We start from the raw sequence: 15,569 nt of genomic DNA, 5'->3' as shown, positions 1-15,569 counted from the left end.
GCTCCCTTTGAATAGCGGGTGGGGGAAAAACGGCCGCCGCCATTTGGCGTGTTAACTAATTGCTTTACAATCGGGAAAGGGAGACGCAACACCCCCACTCACTCTTCCTCCCTGGCCTGTGCGCTCGCCCGTTTGGTGAGAATCATGCGGCTGCTGCCCGAAAACCTGGCGGTGCGAGGAAAAAAGACGGGTGGTGGAAGTGTTGTCGGCCGTGCCTGTTAGGGCCCAGGCGGCGCTAATGCCCGCGTTTTATGGCGCCTCCAAGGTCTGCCTCGTCTCTCCCTCGTTATTTTTTTCCCCTCTTCCTCTGCCGACGCCTCTTTGTACGGTGAGGGCGACGCGCAGACCCTCCTCGGCTACCTCTGCGGCCAACCTTCTGGTGCGAGCTCGCTATACGCATCGCGCCCATCGGTGCCTTTGTTCTGGGCTCCCTCCCTCTCCGTCCCGATGCTCATCCGCTGCCGAGAACGACCAGCGGCGGCCGCTTTCAAGTCGCGCCAACAATGCCGACGCCAAAGCCGCAGCCCGCAAGGCAGCCGCAGGCGACCTGTTCTTTACCCTCAGCGATTCTACAACCGTACTACAACTAACCACTCACTCCCGACCCGTCTTTCCCACCCTTAGCCATCGTCATGCACGGAGTTCTAACGTGTAGTGCGTGTGCGCAGCAACTGCAAAGCACCTATTGCCTCGCAAACTGTCCGAGCCATTTGTGTACTTAGTGCGCCGCGCACCGGTGCGTCATTAAAGAGAAGGGGAGATGAATTTCAATTGGGGCCGTTAAACTCGGCGCCCATAATGCATACTTCTCGCCTTCTGAATTATTCACGAGTCGGACAGTGCACTTTGCAGCCGCCGTTTCCTGCGGATGCGTGCATGCATCAAAGAGAATTATAAATATGGAATGGGCGCATCAGTGGCAATGCACTGTGAACGCAGGTTCTGGTACAGTACTGCTTAAAAGCTGTTTATTGCACTCGCGCTAAAGTATAACAAATTGAAAAAAAAAAAACCTGTGACGCGGGATTGTTGCTGCTGCCTGCTTGCGTTTTATATCTTGTGTTTGTGCGCTATTATAGAGGCGCACTTGTCTTTCATCTTTAATCACGGACATCCTGATAACACTGCCCATTCTACACAGTTCTTGTGAGCGCTCATTTACGGCATGTATCAGTATTTTTCACAGCAACAGATATACAAATGTAGAATCTGCTTCGCTTTAAATACTGTAAGCTCTAGAGGAACTGACTTACGCAGTCTATATACCTAAGCTCTACGTTGTTCCCCTGAGCCCTATACTGAAGAGCAAGCGAGCATTTTTAAACCTTTGACTAAAGAGATTTCGTGGAACATGTCGTTTTCAACTTGCCAAGCTGGTTTTTGTTCCTTCGTTCAAACTTCATCGTCAGAAGTCTTCACGATATTCTCTCAAACAACTTCAGCTGCTGCACATCCTAATGAATTACTAAATTGCTAAGTTAAAAAAGAGTCAAATCATTTCGTTGCTGAACCCTGCAAGAACCGTTTGCGATTTAAATTTTATTTCCTGTGAACATCGCCTGACTGCGAGAAGTTAAAGGGAAACGTGTATCCTTTTCTCTTTTATTTACAAAATGAGAAGTAAGAAATTTCGTTTCCACTTTTGGCATTTGCATTTCAGAATACTGAACCCCCAAGACGTCAATCAGAAGAGTCATTTGCACTAGGCGTTTCGTGTTACCGATTGAGATACTTGAGACGAGAGAATGGCTACTTCGCTGTCCAAGGCAATATCTTTAAATGCAGGATAATATTTTCTAGCCGAAATGAATTGTCAATGAAGGCCTACAGAATTCGGGGACCTTAGGAAGCTGCACATTTTAAAAACAAGCAATGCAGTCAGTTATAGCTGCTGCATCATGCATATAAAAATGGGTATTCGTCGTTACGTAATCATATATCTATCACCTTAGAAACAGCAGCAGGTCAAAGTAACGTAAGTATCGCGTCCAATATCACAACCATACCATCGCTATAAAGGCTTAAGTAAGATAATAGGGTGAGAAGCCATTCAGACAAGTGCAAGTGTCAAGGAGACTCCAAAATCTGACACTTGGTTAAAATGTAACAGAACAGAAAGAGCATCAATAAGGCACACACAACTCAATTCATGCAGCCCTTCCAACGTGTAATTCACTTTTCAAACCAACATAATACAAATATGATGCACTCTGAAAATAATGCCCGAGTTGCATGCACTGGAGAGGTTGCTTTGCCTGCATGCTTCTCGAAAGCGATTTTGGCGCGCTGTAGCCATAATTTGTTGGGCCACAGCGCTAAGGGCAACCGCGTTTTCGAAATTCTGATATGGATATTGCTTACGGTGGGCTACACGCCTGTCAATAATTAAGAGGCTTAACAGCCATAGTTTAAAAGTTAACTATTAAATATTAATGACCCAGCCTGCTAGTTAGCACATTTTAGCTGTATTCCGATGTACTACATCGCTGACAATGCCATGACGAAAAAACCTTTCTTCTAACTCAAAAGCCTATTTTTTTATTGTGCAAAGCCTTAGGTGAAACACCCTGTATTTATTTATTTATTTATTTATTTATTTATTTATTTATTTATTTATTTATTTATTTCGCATACCCTCAATCGCCGAAGCATTGTAGAGGGGAGTGGGTTACAAAAAGCAACAACAGAACATGAAAGCGGTAGGTATATAGTACAAAAGACAAAATAAATATTATAACGTGAAAGGCTAAAAAGCGAAACGAATATAACTGCACTAGAAAAGTAAATCGAAAAGCAACACAAGACATGAATAACAATAACAAAAAAAAACGGCAGAAAGGAAAAAAAAGGCATTAATATACTGAACTCTACTGAACTCTGCGGGCGTGCGTGCTGTACAGGTGTTGAACTGCTGAATCTGTTCAAAGCTATAGGGTTTTTCGGGGATGTGGTGGTGTAGGTGCTTTCAATACAAACCGCATTTTTCAAAAAGAAAAGGGGATGGGGGAAGGGGCAGACAGGAGGGGAAGGGTGAACAGGTTATCGCAAAAGTGGAGAAATATATGTATATCCCAGAAGAGATTGTTCTCTGGATATGTAGGGATAAAGACGAGTTTGAGAGAAAAAAAGATATTAGAGGAGGGCACGTAAGAGGCGGACAATGGACCAGAACTTTCGCGTATCACGACTGCTCGCTGAGCCTGGATGGATTCGAGAGTGTCTGTTAATTTGAACCGGCTTTTTTTTCAAGCACGAAACAGCGAGACAAAAAAACAACTATGTTGAACTTATACAGCAGCCAAGTATTTCCAGAACCCCAGTATTATACTGTAGCCTTTTCTATATACTTGCTTCGTGTTTAGAGGGGATTTACCAACGCGACCCAAGCTGCACCGCTAACTGAATGTGCCTGAATACTCCAACGCTTACTCACTGAAGTATGCATGCTAAAGCGAAACGTCTGCCGGCCTCGCGGTCGCAATCTGATAAAGGCAAAATGCAAAAAACACTCGTGCGCTGTTCGATGTCATCGCGCATAAAGAGCTCCTTGTAGTCTAAATCAATCCGGATACTTCCACTGCCCTCAAAATGTTGCAAGTGTCGCTTCGACACGAGAGACCCCACATGTCATCCACATACCTAAGCCTTTTTTTTTTTTTTTCAGAAGGAGCCCAACATTCTTTATAACCCCCCCCCCCCCCCCCCCCCCCCCCCCCCGTTCTTGGATAAATGCTTGCCACCACATATGCGCTACTAAAGTTAAGTACCAAGAAGGCTCGACTTAACGATCCGTCTCAGAGAAGGAAGATTCGGCTTGTCCTAATATTTCGCTGCTCCGCGGTGGCTTGCTCGTCGTAACTTGTGTGGTCATGCAATGTATAATCTGCCGGACTGCATGTCTTTTCACACCTCTCTGCAAAGGTGTACCTGCCGCGCGCAGGTTTCTATGGGTTTTTCACAACCGGAGCTCCATCCCAGGAATGCGCCAATCTAACATCATACTTAATTGGAATTGCTGACTGGGAATTAGCTTAGAGTCGTGGAACCTCCACGAAACTGAACTTCGACCACGTTCGTCTATTGAAGTGTCCAGAAGCAACGAAACAGCCTGCTTCTACCATTGACTTTGTGACCACGTGATTTTGACTGCGTATCTGTCTACGCTATAGTCCTACCACCTTTTCGGTCCCGTCGTCGCACAGGCAACAACACCTTCCTCCCGGGAGTCCTCTACAGCGCGTTGGGAGCCGTGTCGAGCCCAGCTCACGCGCAAATTACCGTGCCCCTCTGCTTTTCAGGGAGGCTATAGTTGTATGACGGTGATCGATCCGCAACGCCCCGAATAGCACGAGCCATGGATATTTGCGAGACAGGTATAGCCCACGTTTCTACCTGGCCAGGAGTGCGGCTTTGGCAGCGCCACCCTGCTGCGCGGTCCGTGAAACGCTCGTTTCACAGGTCCACCCCGATGAGCCTGCTCGTTACGCCTGATGGGCCTGCAACTCTTTTTCATTTCTGTAATTTATTTCTTTTTTTCTTTCTTAGTGCGCATCTCCCGGCGTCAAAGTCAGCAAGTGTGCGAATGTGAGTGCGCATGTGCGGCGTGGTCAAGGGGAGAGGTCATATACCTCGACGCACCGCGGTTTTCTCGCCAATCAAGCGGTCACTCGAAACCATCGCTGTTTCGTGTTTGCTTCTTTTTCTCTCTTCCTAGAAAAATTTCGCGCTTGGGCAGGAGAAGAAAAAGACTATACGAGCGAGGTGAGTAGCGATGGCTGCATGCTTGTTGAACGCGAGCCTCCTTCGCACGCTTCTCTTCGTGCTGCTAGCCGCCTCGGTGGCTCAGTGGTTAGAGTGCTCGGCTACTGACCCGAAAGACTCGGGTTCGATCCTGGCCGCGGCGACCGCACTCCGATTGAGGGGAAATATTAGAGGCGCGCGTACTGTGCGATGTCAGTGCGCGTTTGAGAGACCCCATGGAGGTGGTCGAAATTGATCCGGAGCCCTCCGGCCAGACACATACCCTCACCTTAGTTTGATGCACAACATACATCCAACGATATATCAGAACGTATCTCCATTCTGTGGAGAACACCCAAGCTTATCACATAGTTTGGCAGTGTAAAAAAAACAGCAGAAAATATTAAACCCGACATATTAGCAGTGGGAAGAGGTGCTGCACAGCTCGGACTTAGACAACCAGAGGAATCCTCGTCACCAGGGCCCGAGCGTTACCATGGTAACGCTCTGCAGCCTTCGATGGAGCCTTGGACGGAAAACACCACTCAACCTCCGCCATTTAAAATATTCGTACAAATAAAGGCATTACCACCACCCTCCAATACGGCTCCGCCTTCTCATTTTCTTTGGAGGGGAAATTCTAGAGGCCCGTGCACTGTGCGATGTCAGTGCACGTTAAAGAACCCCAGGTGGTCGACATTTCCGGAGCCCTCCACTACGGCGTCTCTCATAGCCTTACCCCATAGACCAAACCAAACCATTCCTTCCCTCAAGGAGAGGTTTGGGTGACCCGCGAGAAAGTGAGAGAGTTAATGCGTATTTCCTTTCCACATTACCAATTATGGAATGCACAGCAAATGCCCCTTCACATGAATGCACTGTGCGCGAGAATAGTTAGTTCTTGCCGTTTGTGCACATTATTATCATTTAGCTTCCTGTGTTATCATGAGGGGTTTGGTTTGCCGCATTTCTGGAAATTTAGAGCCGTAAAAGAACGCTCCCGGCGAAGACGAAATGACAAGCAATAGAGACCATATTCTATTATCGACTGCCGTAGATTAGATGCAGACTTAATAAAAGGTTTATGGTCTATGGGGGTTTAACGTCCCAAAGCGACTCAGGCTATGAGGGACACCGTAGTGAAGGGCTCCGGAAATTTTGACCACCTGGGGTTCATTAACGTGCACTGACATCGCACAGCGCGCGGGTCTTTAGAATTTCGTCTCCATCAAAATTCGACCATCGCGGCCGGGATCGAACCCGCGTCTTTTGGGTCAGCAACCGAGCACTAGTGAGCCACCGCGGCTTCTGTTGTTTAGTATGTTCGGAGACACTGGATATATATTTCCATAAAGTTTTCGAGAAAAGATCTGTAGGTGTAGCAAAGGTGGTCTCATATCTCGTTAAATGAGGAGATAACTAGTGCTATTGTTTACATAGACTTTTTCTGGGGGCGCTGCAAGCGTTCACGAGAATACTCTGACATATCCGCCCAGATTGCGTGATGGCAATGAATAGGGCGGTTGCTCTCGTTCGTTCTTATATTCTTAAGTACCTTAAAGACCAATTGTGACAGTTTTGCGGATACTGTGCTCTTTGTCCTCAATAGAATTTTATACAACCCGTCAATGCTGAAGATGCCTTGAAAATGGATATTGTTAGACCACTGTTTAAAGGCGGTCAGTAACCATACTGATAATTATAGGCTAATATCTGTGTTGCCTATTTTGGCACAAATATTAGAAATGTTTCCTCTTAAATGATATGTGCCAACTTTTTTTAGAGAAATTTTCAATTATTTTAGGACGATACACCGTTGCTCTTTTGGAAGATTTCACTGGTGAAACTTCTCAGCACATTCGAACAAAACATATTTATTTGTGCTTTATTTTTAGTCTTATCAGAAATCTCTGACACCGCTAGTCATGTTCTGGTCTCCTTTTGCAATGTCGGTACTCTGGTGAGACCTCACTGGGCTAATTACCGCAAAATGGTAGAATTTTGAAGGCCAAGATATCGAATTCAATTTTTTAGAAGCGTCATCACAAGAATACTGGTAAATATAAATACTTCTGCTTTAATCTTTCAGAAGTCGTCTGCCTATCATAATACATAGCCCTCCCAACGGCGATGGTGGTTGCTGAAGTAGAGCTGGCGCTGACCCAGCACGAATACATACCCAACAATTCTGGACAAAAGAATTTTGTTGCGAAAGCAACACTACACGAGTCACCAAGCCACTTCGCGGAGCTGACCAAAGTTCATACCGCGCATGCTCGAGGAGCCGTGACGTCACACGGCGCACAGCTGCCGCGTCGCCGCCGTCGCTGCGCGGGTGACTCAGAGGTGCCGCCGCCGCGCTCACCAGTTGCGCATGCGCAGTAGCGGCGCATAGCTAGCGTGCCGGGCCCGCCGCTCTCCAACGCCTCTCTCTCTCTCTCTCTCCTCGTTGCTTTCGCAATCCTCCAGGTTTAACCAGTGCTAAACCACTGCCAATTTTTTTTAACCGGAATGTGCTTATAAAAGTAATTTTTTTTCATACATTGTAATATTGCACTGTAACAACTAATATATCCGCAAATCTCCTTTCAACAGGATTGCATTTTTTTTTTTTTGCTATTAACGTTTTTGCGACCGCCAAAATCGTTGCTCATTGGTTTTCCATGGCACTCTCATCTGCTGTATGCCAGCGATGGAAAAACGACCAGAGTAACATTTTTGAAAGGAAAGAATGTACCATTACCTTCAATATTTCCACAAGAGCACCTCACAATTTTCCGATATTCAAAACTTTTTCCAGTAATGTCGGGCATGGCTCTGTGCCGATGGTATAGAGCCTCTGACAGTGCAGGGGTCGCTGCAGAGTAAAAAAAAAAAAAAAAGATGGCAAACCAAAATGTCTGTTTGTTTTGAAAACATTTTAAAATGCCGGTTGCTTTGACATGGCCATTCCAACTCTAGAAGCGTTATGCTTTGTATGCATAGCTGCACGGCATTTTCCCACGCTCTGTCCACGTACAGGCGGCTCCGATTGGCGCGACAGAAACCAAAGTGAGCCCAATTTCGGGGCATCCTTCCCTGTTTCGCGCCTTCGACGCGGTTATTTGCCGGCAGGCAAAGAGGAAGCGAACCGGGAGAGCGACACAATGGGACAAAGAGGAGAGCGAGGAAAAGCTAGAAAGCGGTATTGCTGGTTTTGAAACGAAAGTTATAAAAAAAAAAAAAGACGATGGGTGTCAGGAGAGGGAAGGCCCACGGAAAGGGAAGCCGCGACCGCAACCGCAGTATGGCTCGCCTCAAGGAAAAGCGAAAAAACAAACGGCGAAGGCCAACATTCTCTGCATGTGCGCTGCTGTTGCAGGCTGGGGCTATGGCGATAAAAAAAAAAAGAATACGATCCATACTGACCCGGCGCCCTACTCAGCCTTGTTGTCCGAGACGGAGCATACGGGCATCTCTAGGTTGTTGTTTTTTTCTTTTTGTTACTTTGCTTCGTTATCTGCGCATGCGCGACGCGACATGGCTGTCTGGGTGCCCGATCAGCCCCAGTGAACGCCGCTAACGACGTTTGGATTGCGGTGTGAGGGTGCGGGCTTCGTGAGACTCGCCGTGGGCAAAACAAAACGAAAAAAAAAATATCTTGACGGGTCCACCGCTCCGCGCTGCGATCGGCACGGCGCCTTTGGACGCAGCAAAAACAAGCCGCCTTCGACGGGGAGGGAAATACGTCGCGGCCCGTTCTTCGGCGCCACACTGCCGACCACAAAGCGTGCCTCTACCGCACCGAGAAAGCGCACGGCTGTGGTCCCTCTACGTGAAACGAGAAACGGGGAAGGGTGTAGCCACGCTCTGCTGGCAGTAGTCCCACGTCGGTCTGATTTGAACACCGGCTGGAGTTTAAAACCAGCCTTTTCCGGCCAAGAAGACCAGAACGGCATCCGTTTTAATGCGTCAGCATGATATGGCTGATCGGCAACTAACCCCTGCAGTATAAATAAATAAATTTAACATACCCTGTTTTCCTTCCAAAAGAGTTATTTGTCGTGCATTTCGCATTCTTATCATACATGAGAGGTGCTGTTGCCATTTATTCTCCAATATTAGTTTTATCATATAGTTGTTCTTTTAAGAAATGTGTTGTTTCCCATGTGTTCTTTCTCGCATGTTCTTCTTGTTGTATTCTACATTTGTATGCCCATCCTGCTTGGGCCAAAACATTGGCCTGCAGTATGTGTAAATAAAAAAAATAAATAAAAATCCCCTGCGGCATTGGCGTTGTCTTCAAGCAGCAGAGGTCATAAAACACCAATGATCAAGGTCTCCATGGTTTCGCATGACGTCAGCAGTAGACCATAAGAGTAAGTTGCGTCCATCAAAGTAAGTTACGTAAGTTACTTAAGTAAGTCATCAGCAAAGAAATGATATTTCTTCTGAAGGTGTGGGGAATTCAATCAGGGACCCTCATATTGCTACGCGAGCACGCAACCATAGGCCGCAAAATCTCATTGCTTCTTGGCGAATAAAAGGGAATCTAGTGTGTGCGTTCCCTTACGATTGTATGCTGATGAGCAGGTTCGTCATTAGAAAGAAAGGAATCGTTAATGAACCTCGCAACAGAACTCACGATGAGAGCATGGTTTCGCATTCAAAGCACGTAAGCCCCGCCGCGGTGGCTCAGTTGTTACGGCGCTCGGCTCCTGCCCGAAAGACGCGGGTTCGATCCCGGCTGCGGCGGTTGAATTTCGATGGAGGCGAAATTCTAGAGGCCCGTGTGCATTGCGATGTCAGTGCACGTTAAAGAACCACAGGTGGTCGAAATTTCCGGAGCCCTTCACTACGGCGTCCCTCATAGCCTGAGTTGCTTTGGGAAGTTAAACCCCAATAAACCAAACCAAACCAAAGCACGTAAGTGTCCTCCGTAATTTATTTGACAGCGGTGTGTACCGTAGAAGCACTAATAATGATAGACCTGGTAATACACTGCGCCACTGCGAGTGCGCGCATTTGCAGAGAACAGGAACCGTGCTTGGATTCGAAACCTCACAGACAGCTCTCAGAATTATGACACAAGGTTGTAGCATAGCGATCAATACTTGCTTACGTGGGGCGGAGCCGGAGAAGTTTAAAAGCCGTAGGAGGTGGCACGTTAAAGTCCCTCGTTCGAGGATAAGGCCGTGGTTCACTGTCAGTCCATGCCAAAAAAGACACCGTTTTAAAATTACGCTCGCCAGCTCGTAGCTAAAAAACGGGTTGCGACGTTCTCGGAAACTGGAGTGGGGTGCATGGCAAAAGAAAGCCTGACGTGTCCGGTCTTACTAAAGGCGCCGAGCTGTCTGGCCCAGCGGGGTATCACCTTTTTCGTTCCTATTGGAGGTGTCGTTCTTATTCAAGTCGAAATTATCAAACTTTCATGCAATATCAGTGTACATACATACGCTTGCAAGTATACCGGCTCAGCGTCAGAGCGCGCACGTGCAGGTCCCATCACACACGCGCCCATATCGGCAGTGCGGAGGTAGAATGAACCCGGAGACTGGATTGTTTCTGTGATATCCCAGCAAGCGGTTTTGCCTACGCCTTAAAGGGCAACTGAAGCGGTTTTAGAATTCGATGAGTTTAAGGTGGCCGAATGTGCGAAATGTGCAGGTAAAGCCTGCGAAATCGTTTTGCTCTAGCATTTGAAATGGTGGCGTAATAGTCGAATAAAGTCGTCGTCGGCATTCAGGCTTCTCTGAAGTGCACAACGACGGGCAGAGGCCCCGATAATGACGTCACGTATGACGGCAGTACTTTTCCAGAGGAGAAACGGTTATTCCATGGATGAAAACAGACGCCATCGAAGGTGAAGCTCACGATGCATTGTTTGGCGCCATCTGAGGACGCACACCAGCATGCAGGCGTAAGCAGCGGACATCTGAAATTTGGGCAATAATGACGTCACTGCCGAGTTTCCTCGCACTTCTCCAACGTAGTGAGGAGAAGACTAAACATCGTCGCTGTTTTAATCTACGATTATGTCACCATTTTAAATGCTAGTGCAAAAATACTTTGCATGCTTTATCTAGAAGCTTGATAGATTCGAATTCCTGAATAACCTCGAATTCTTAAAAAATCATTTCAGTTTCCCTTTAAATTTTCCTGCTTCCGTCGCTAAGGCCAACGGCCAGAACACTGAAATGCAGTGCGTCATTCAGAAAAAAGAGCTGTTACTTCGAGCACATGAAGCAGCTCCGCTTTTTTAAAGTTACATTCGTGCCCCATAAACAAGAGCCCCGTTAGTACGGATGCTTCGAATTACGGACAGTTTTGGGGGACAAAACCATTTCGATTCATTTACGCCTCGTTAACATGGAAACTCGCTGTCCGGACAATGTACAGGGCGAGAATGCACCGAGCCCTTTAGGGCCCATGCATCTTTGGCGCTTTTTATCGACGGCCGGTGATGTGAACAATTAAAATCTCTTCTTCTCCAACCTGCTATTCCCTTTCCTGTATTTTGAAAGCAATGAACAAGCGAAAGGCAGGGCGAAACTGCAAGTACCGTAGTGATGGAAGTTTTTTTTTTTTTTTGTCTTCTATACTTTGCAGTGTGAAGGCGCCGAGTCGACGTGCCTTACAACATGCCATATTGCATGCATTGATGCGAAGAAAACTCTCTTGGCAGTTCGTGGTATTTTGATAGCTTCATTCAGCGGCTGTTAGCCGGCTCAGTACTGGTAGGCACTAGTGGATAGTGGGATGTGAACAGTCATAGAAGGTGACACGCCATCACTCCATGAGATGCTATCATGTACCTGAAGGACCACTATAGGCGCTTCAAACTGCACCTCATTGCTTGTAAAAATAATGGCGACCAGAATAATGCACTCGAAGCTCACAAAATATCTTCTCATCTCAACTTCACTGGTCACAAGTATGCACAGAAGCAGACCTTAATACGAAGTGTTTTTATATTTTTATTTCTGGTTTTGTTTCTTCACTATTCGTTATACGGACTAATCGCTGAACAGTTTGGCTCTAGAAGTAAGGTGTCCATGTTAACGTGACTCGATTGTGTTTGCATTAGGAAGGGTTATAATCGACATTCGCAGAATCCGCCATTTCGTTTATTTATAAAGTGTTTTCTTTTTTTTTTTCAATCAGAAGGCTTAATTCAGAAGAGCTAGTGAGAGCGATTTGTACTACCTCGCAGTTTTCTAGCAAAACTTGCTGCATGTCATAACGTGACGATCCGTTGTTCATAACACCAACTGTCAATAGTTTTAAAAACGTTATTACTGGTAACCTCAACTGTATATCCTGCGCTTTCTTATCTCTAGGGCCGTCTAAAGATAATGCGTAAAATTTGATTCTAATGCACCGTCGACAGACAATTTCAATTTTGAAGAGAGCGCACAGATTGTTCTCGTGACCTTATTATTATCGTTAGTCATTTAAAAAGAAGTATAAGGTTTTTAAATTAGCCCCTGATCGCGAGCATCATTACCAGCACGGATGTCATAGAATACATAAATGATCAGTATTCGTTGCGCTCAACCAGCTATACGTGCTCATTGCAGTCATTGTCGCTTCCTCAGTGATAGCATCCCCTCCGTCCTTCAACGCGCACCAAGAAAGCGCCACGTTAAATAAACAACGTTTCCCCAGAGTGCACTCTCTGTGGAGAATCGCACGCCACCCTGGACCGCATCCTCTTCGGCTGCCCTGCCGATCCTCCCCCGCAGGGACAGCCCGCCATCGGTACATGGGAGGAATGGGAGGCCCTCCTTGCGTCGCAGGACCCGGACGACACCAAACTTCGCTGTGTGAACCGGGGTGCCAGTACCATGGCCCTACGTGGCCTGCACACATGCGCGTAATGTGAGGGCTGTGCGGTGGTCCTGAGAACTTGAACAGTTCATACTCGATTGCACAATAATGTTTTCCATCTATCCATCCATGAACACCTCTGATTGCGAGCTGCCGCTGGTGAGGCGGTTCAGATTAGTGCACTGCACGGGCTCGGGCCAGCCCAAAAGCCCGGGCCGGGACATGATTTATTTTGCCGGGCCTGGGCCGGGCTCGGGCTTAAAGTTGCGGGCCCGAGCCAGGCTTCGGTCCGTACAGAAACGGCTGGTGTCCGACTTTTCATTTAATATTGCAGAGTGAAGTGCAGAACTGTGGCATTGAAGCAGCGACACGGATGAGCTATCAGTTATAGTACACGCTGGGAAAAATACTAAGCTTTATTCATTGACTTATTTATTTCCTTATTTCCACGCCGCGGTACAGTAAGAGTAAAATTCAACAGGCCTTAATTGGCCATTGATAATTCGCGTTCCCAAAACATACCTATACGCTATTAGAAATGCATTAGGGAAGAACAATTAGTTTAGGACGCTTATGGTCTTCAAGCACTTACCATGAAATACTCAAGCCTTTTAGCTTTTCGTTCCTGATGAAAGGTGACCAGTTCGGCTATGAGCTCAACCTGTGAGATCGCATTCAGTAAAAAAAATGTCATCCTACTGCTTGCTAGGCAGCTTTAATATTTATACTTCGCAGGTGGCAGAATATAACTGATTACAATCATGGGGGAACGCAGAGTAGACCAATACGCGTGTATGCAGCCCTTTTTATATGACTCTCGAAACTTCCGAGTTTATCTTTGCCCACCTACACGAGATCAGTCTCCAAAAGACGGGCCTGGCGAGAACTACTCTTCATCACTTCCTTCTGGGTTAAAAAGAACCAACTTTCTTTAAGCCAAACTGCGGTTTCAGAACCTTTGTCGGCCAGTTCCTTATCGGTGTAGTAGCAGTCTACTTGCTCAAACGGGCCGGGCCGGGCCCGGGCTGGGCTTCACTCCGGGATTCTCGGACCGGGCCGGGCTCACTAGAGCGATAATTTAGCGGGCCCGGGCCGGGCCCGGGCTTGAAGCCGCGGGCCTGGGCCGGGCTCGGGCTTCAGGTCGCGGGCCCGGGCCGGGCTCGGGCCTCAAATTCAGGCCCGTGCAGTGCTCTAGTTTAGATGCGCGCCTGCCCCATGGATTCGAGTGGTTGATAATTCGTGGTAGTTTAGCCCTGATTGGCTCCGACTAACGGAATTTCATTCTCGGTATGCTTGACTGTATAGTTATTGTTTGTGGCAAGCGTGCGTGTCGAATGCCTAAAAATGGGTGCTGTCTATCAGATAAGCCTATAACTATGCAACGCGGAGGCAGAAATGCTTTGAGCCGATTCCGCACAAGGAAGCGTCGCCCAAAGGGGCGAGCGTGTTGGAGGAAGATCCACCCTCTGTCAAGAGCTGCCTCCCCTTCTCTAGCTGTCCAATGAAAGCCTTCGGAAGACAAGAAGCGTACTCTAAAAACTGTCGTATTTTCCTCTTTTTTCTTTCTCTCTTTCAGTGCCTCTCCGACCCAGCACCTCGTTTTTTTTGTTTTTTTTTCTCCTCCTGAGAAAGACAATCAACGCGTCGGCACCTTTGATGTAGGGGGTCGTCCCTGTCTGGTCGTACATGCGCAGAGCTGTTTGACTTTGTGCCTCGTATATATGACCACGTAAAAGAACCCTAGATAGAACGCTCGCGAGAGGACTCGTGAAGCATTCCGCGTGCTGCAGTATAGGCCTGCGTAGAAACTGTGGGAGAATGTTCGTATCTTTTGAGCGTGAGCGCGCCCGCCGGTCCAGGGTGGTTCTTGTTCAGTATAGGGCAGTACAGCTAAGTACTGTGATTTGATGCTAGATACCGGCCTATTGTGCGTTGTAGGCTGCTTCCGAAAATAGGACGCACAGAAGAAGACATTGCTCTGTATGAAGGAAACGACACTCAACACTCGAGGTGAAATAAATGCGAATAAGCAATGCATGCATTTCACTTTGACGACTGTGGACTTTCGTTCGCAATACAGTTTTTGTTTGGCAGTTTACCGGTGAAAGAAACATCGCTACCGTGGTATTCCAACCACGGAACATAGCACGAGATAGCCTTCAAGTTAATATGAGATCCATTTATCTGAAGCTTCTCATTCGTGAGAGGTCTTGCGTCGACGCTAAATGAGGTGCATATACGCTGCTTTTAAAAGACACAATGGTATATACAAAAGGCTTAACTAATTTCAGTAGTCATCCCAGTCTTTAAAGCCTCAACCGGCAAAAAAGACTTCCAAGATACGCCTTTATCGTGCAACAAAGCTGATTCGCGACTGATCACTTTATCGAAAAAATGTATGCGCAATAATAGTTCTACGACGATACTCACGTCACGGTTACCGGAAAAACTCGCGAAGTATGCAGATAATTGCGATTAGAGCCACGCGGCTACAAAATCTATAAATATCATAGCAATTTTGCAATATTTTAGCAGATCGAACGCAACTCCAACTATCGCTCTGGAAAGGCCAAAGCATTCTTGTTGCATTATTATTCGTCTCTGTATATAAAACAGCCAGTTCTCAGGCCGACGGCGCATCGAACAAGCGAAGTGAATGTCCCTCGTCTCCCTTATCGCACGTCATTTTTTCCGCGACGCTATACAGGGGCCCTCATTCACTCGCGTATCGACCACTCTCTGGGGTCGAAGCGCGCTGCACAGATAGGGTAGGCGAGGAGAAAATGGCTTCCATCCTTCCCACCGTGCACCCAAACGCGCTCATAGCGTCTCAAGCTCAAATGACGTACGAAGAGAGCACCACAGAATTGAGAGCGAGAGAACCAATCCCGCTTCGTGCAGCGTTTCGTCATGGCCGCAACCCTATCAGGCCCCACCCTCTTCGGGCCATTGTTTTTGCCTCGCTTTCCTTGGAGGGTGAGCGCCGCTTATTAACGACCGGAGCAAAACGGCAGCGCGGT

Source organism: Amblyomma mixtum, chromosome 6, assembly GCF_055824585.1.
Source record: "Amblyomma mixtum isolate Tamu chromosome 6, ASM5582458v1, whole genome shotgun sequence".
NCBI classification, from domain to species: Eukaryota; Metazoa; Arthropoda; class Arachnida; order Ixodida; family Ixodidae; genus Amblyomma; species Amblyomma mixtum.
Note: the sequence above shows the minus strand (reverse complement) of the source record.